We start from the raw sequence: 6089 nt of genomic DNA on the forward strand, positions 1-6089 counted from the left end.
ATCTCCTAATGGGTCTCCAATATTTTGTTCTATAACAAACGTTCACATGTTCATTTAAGTGGCACCACACATTACCTTTTGAAATTAGCTCCTTACTTCACCAGTAAGAAATGTCATATGTGATGCTCTATCCATAATAACGATATTCATATCTCGTTATTAAATACAATCACAGATGATTTTAAGATTTAATAATATGTAATTTTTATCTCACAATTACAAATCTACGTGATTAATAAATTACCAAGATTCGAATCGACGGACTCCATTGTTTAATTTAATTTAATATTACTTAAATAATAGACATGATATAAGTTGATTGGATCTAAGACATAACAATTACAAACTTTCACTTGCACTAGATCCAATCACTTATGTATTTAATATCATAAAAGTTTACATGACGATCATGTTTATATGCGAAACTCTTTGTAAGTGGACCTGCAATATTATCAATTGTGGGAATTCGTTCATTTCTTTACTTCATTTCTTTGTATTATCTCTCTGATGAGATGGTACTGCCTTAACACATGTGTGTATCATTGATGAGACCTTAATTCCTTTGCTTTCCCTGATGGCTCTATTATTATCACAATATAAAGGAATGTGATTAACAATGTTAGAAACTACTCCAATCTCATTTATGAACATCTTCATCCACACTGCAACTCTTTGCTGCTTTTGAAGCAATCATATATTATGTTTCTTCTATTGAATCAATGATTGTTTCATATTTGGAACTTTTCCATCAAACCACATTATATTAAGAGTAAACCATATCATGAATGAGATGTGCTATCATTCTAGTCTGACTAGAAATAGCATCAATGTATCCATGAACGCTCAATTTATTTTCTCTATATAAAATATTCTCAAGATTTTATCTATAAATTGGAATAAGTTAAGCAATCTTCTATATCTATCTCTATAAATTAAGCTGTTTTTCTCGTATCTTTCATGAAGAAATCCTTTTAACAATTGAAACGTAGAGACATCATTTCTTATTAATAATGTATCTTGTATATATAATATTAGGAATACGACAATGCTCCCATTATCTTCTTGTAAACACATAATTCGTCTTCATTTTTGATAAAATCAAACCTTTCGATTTTTCATCAAATCGAAGATTTTAGTTTCAAAAGGCTTGCTTCAATCCATATAAGATTTGATCATGTTTACATACCTTGCAAATATATTTGGATTCAAAACCTTCGAGTCCTGTCATGTACACTTTTTCTTGCAAGTTCCTGTTAAGGAATACAGTTCTGATATCCTTTTGTTATAACTCATATTCATGATATGTAGCTATTGCAAGCAAAATCCAAATGGACTTTAGCAAGGCTATAAGCTAGAAGGTTTTATAAAAAGCCAACTCATTTTCTTTGTTTGTAACCTTTCACAATTAGCATCGCTTGTATGTACGGATGTTTCTATCCACGTCGACCTTTTCATATAGATCCATTTACAACCTATGCGTTCTATCTCATTAGGCTAGTCGGTCAAGGTCTAAACCTTATTCACATACATCGTGTTCATCTCAGATTCCATGGCCACTTGTCATCTTTTTGAGTCAACATTTGACTTTATTTTTATACAACTTATAGGTTCATCATCCTCGATTAGTAATCATGGATTTGCACATTTTTAAGGGTCGAATGATCTTACCAAATTTACTCGGAGTTGACATGTCCCTATGAATCTCTACTTCCTGATCAAAAGTATGCCCTTCAATAGGTATATGATCAAACTCATATTCATCTACTTGGTCAACTATATCCGTGGACTCTTGAACTTCTTCAAGTTCTATTTTGCTCTCACTGTCCTCTCCTAAAATAAATTCTTTCTCTAGGAATATGGAATGTTTCAAAATGAACAAATTTCTCTCAATGAGATTATAGAATTGATATCCTACAAATATGTATTTATTGAATATAGACTCAAGCTTATCCGATTAAGTATGCTTCACGTAAGCGTTACAGCCTCAAACTTCCACATGAGATAAATTGAGACTACTGTCTTTTCATAACTCGTATCGAGTTTTGTCGATCGACTTAGATAGGACACAGTTTAGTGTGTAAGTGTTGCAATTAGTGCATGACCCCAGAACAATTTTTTGGAAAAGTTTGCATGGCTTATTATGAATCGCACTATATCTAATAATATGTGGTTCCTATATTCAGATACATCGTGGTGTTGTGATGTAAACATGGAAGTCCACCGTGAAAGTCTTATTCTCTTTTAGATAATCTAAAATTGTCTACCTAAATTTGATCTTAATGTTAGAATACCTTCTTCTACTTGTTTCTCTACTTCTAGCTTATATCTCTTGAACCTTTCAAGAGTTTCATACTTTAATTTCATCCAGTATACATGATTATTTCTGAAATAGTCGCAAGCAGATGTGATGAAAAATGAAAAACCTCATCAAATATTAATTGACATGGGTACATATAATCACTATGTATTAGGCCGATAATTGTGTTGATTTTTCACATTTTCAAGTAAAAGGAGATTTGGTCGTTTTGCCTAACAGACATGATTCACACTTGTCAAATGATTCAAAATCAATTGACCTTAAGTATACAACTCTATGTAATTTTGAAAATGTTATTTCATTTATGTGACCAAGTCTGCAATTTCAGATTTACGTGTTATTTAGATTATCACTTTATCCTTTTTTCAATTTCTATCTCATCTGCTCAATATTTAGAATATAAATGTCATTTTGTAATTTATCATATGCATTAAGATTTAATCAATATAAAAGGGAACAACAATTGTCCTTAACATTAAAATAGATCATATTCAAACATGAAAATTATTTAATGTTCTAGTAATGGTGAGTACAAAGTAATATTTCTCTAATTCTAATACTAAGCCTAAAGGCAATGAAAGAAGTATGCTCCTACATTCAATGCAGCAATATTTGCACATTTTCAACATCCAGGTCAACTTCTCCTTTTTCAGTGATCTACTTCTATTTAGTTTCTCTATATTTGTATAAATATGAGATCTATATTTGGTATTTAATACCTAAGAAGCTAATGAAATAGACATAAGCCTTGTGATTTTTTCTTCCAATAACTTATCATTACAATATGATAACAATGGTCATTGGATTTGGTATTATCCTTTTTCGCTTTATCCATCTTAACCATCTTCGATGCTTTCCTTAAACATCCTTTAGACTTCATCTTACAAGCTTGAGATGAATCAATGTTACAAATTTTAGTATTAGACTTTACAGTTTTAAGCATGTTTAGCAACTCAATGAGTGTGCACTCATGTTTATTCATGTTAAATTCATAATAAATTGTGAATAACCCTCTTTGACAGAGATTGCAGAACTAAGTCAATACTTAGTTCATGGTTCAAGATTGAACTCAATTGAGACAACTTCTCAATGTTAATCATATTTGGTACATGAGCACTGAGTGAAAATTTCTCTGTCATTTTGTACCATTATAGTTGCTTGGAAGTCTCATATCCTTCCACATATGATTATTTATTATACAACTATTTGAAATGAAAAATCATGTTTTAGCATCTATACCATGATGTTGCTTTTGTAACTCAGATAACATAGTTGCAAACTGATCATGTTACAGTAATATTGTCATCACCGTGTTTATTATAGCAGCCATCTCTTTCTTAATTGAGTCATCAGCAGGTATCTTTAGAAGAGACTACTCAAGGACATAATCAATTTTTTATGCTGAGAACAATTCTCAGATTGCGGTGCTAATCAAGAAATTTTGGTTTGGTTGTTAGCGTATAGTATGCCATTCAAATACATATGGCTATTTATGATTCAATAAATATAAATGATGAAAAGTAAAAGAATAAAATATATAATGCATCAATTAATTTAACATGATCTTTTATTAAATTAATTATGTTTTCATTGTTTAACTCAAATTTATGATACACTCGCATAAATTTATGGAATCTATACTTGCTCTTAGTGGTCTGGGATCCCATTTGTTATATTAAGATCTTGAGTGTACTCAACGAGCCTTAATAAAATACTTGAGTAGATACTATTATCAATTGCATCTCCATGCAACTCCTAGATCATTAAGATGTCAACTCTTTGTTTTCACGCGTCTTATGTGTTAGCTTAACATGTCTCTAAAATTCATCTTTTTGAGTGTACTCAATAAAAGATAAATTTTAGTTAAGTCAAACCCATCATTCAGAAATATCAAATATTTCATAATGTCAAACATATTCCTAATAGACCAGCCTTGAGTATACTCAAAGAATTGAAATCGAGCAAGGACTCTGATTTTTCACTATAATGATGGAAGACAAATATAAATAAGACTTAATATTTTAACGATGAGTTTTTCATGCAAAGGTTATTATACATCTAGCATGCAAATAAACATATATATATAATATAATAGTGTGGACGATTAAGGACTTTTACTATCTAGTCTTCCTGAGAGATAAAAAATACTAGCTGGTCAGTTCCTAGGGGGTATTGCATTGACTCAAACAATGCTCCATCTCTATGGTCTCATCATCTTTTTGTTTCTTCAATTAGTCCATTTGCAACTTGTATCCTATACTTATTGACACGCAAGCCTAAATAATTGGACAAGCCGACCCATAATAATTACAATGGTCTCACATGTCCAAAATGAATAAGAGCTCACAAACCCATAAAACAACAAGAACAAAACTAACTATTCAACACATCTACATGGTACATAATTATCTACTAATAATACATTCATCACATAAATGCATTTCTATATAATATCTAATGTTAGATGCAAACATATTTCAAGTTTCTAATAATTAAAGTCGTCTAAACTAATTTAGACAAATAGATTGGAACAATTAAATAATTAATCAATCATAATGATCAATTAATTTAATTAGTGGGCATATTTAATTAAAATTAAATTTTAATTAAATATCAAATTAGAGTCCAACTCTAATTCCACTATTATAGGGCGGAACTATTTAATTAAAAACCAACTTTTAAATAAATATCAAATAAGAGTCCAACTCTAATTTCAAAACTTAAGGCGCTTGAATTTATTTAAAATCGAATTTTAATTAAATAAAAAAATTAGAGTCCAACTCTAATTCCAAGATATTATGGCGAACTTATTTAATTAAAATCACGTTTTAATTAAATCTCAAATTAGAGTCCAACTCTAATTTCAAGAATATATTACGGTGAATAATTAAATAAAATCAAATTTGAATTAAATATTAAATTAGAGTCAAACTCTAATTTAAATTGAATTAATATTCTAATTTAAGATAACGCTCCTTAATAAAATAAAATTCAATTTAGGGTCAAAATTTACTATTTAAGTTAAAATCTAATTTAAAAAAAAAAAATAAAAGTTGTGAATTTTAAATAAAATTTTAATTTGAGTCAAAATTAAAATTATAGGTCAAACCCATTTAAAATACAATTTAAACCCCTTTTAAAATATAAATCCAAAAACTCCTTTTGAAAATTACATTTTGACCCAAATTTAAAATTATAATCAGGACCTCCCAATTTTGAAAATTGCAACCAGGCCCTTCATTAAAATAATTGCAAACTTCCTTAAAAGAAAATTGTCGGGAGGGGCTCAAAATTTCATAAATTGCAAAGAATGCCCCTGTCTCCATAACCTCACCTAATAAAAAACCCTAGAATATCTTGTTCCCTTCTTCTTGCGATGTCGGTAACATGCGCCGTTTGTGTGGGTGAGATGGTGGTGTACCGCCCCTGTCAAGTAGAGGTGGCATACCCACAACAAGGGTAGCGCATGGCTCTTTTGCTACTAAGCCTCCACAAAGCACACCGCAGTATGTTGCTACCGCTAAAGCCATGGCAATCGTCGCCGCCTACCTCCGTCGGCTTTTAATGCAAAAATTTTCTTTTCAAAAAAGATTTTTGAAGAAAAATAATTTTCTAATTGTTAGATTCAAGAATAAGATGGATAATCAACTTTTGATTATATCAAAATGTAAAACATTTTCTAGCGAGCACAAAGTATGCTTTAATATCACTGTTGAGAATTTACTTAATCATGCACAGCGAAATATAAAAAAAAATTTCAATTTCCACTAAG

The sequence above is a fragment of the Olea europaea genome, chromosome 12 (genome assembly GCF_002742605.1).
Source record: "Olea europaea var. sylvestris chromosome 12, O_europaea_v1, whole genome shotgun sequence".
Classification (NCBI taxonomy): domain Eukaryota; kingdom Viridiplantae; phylum Streptophyta; class Magnoliopsida; order Lamiales; family Oleaceae; genus Olea; species Olea europaea.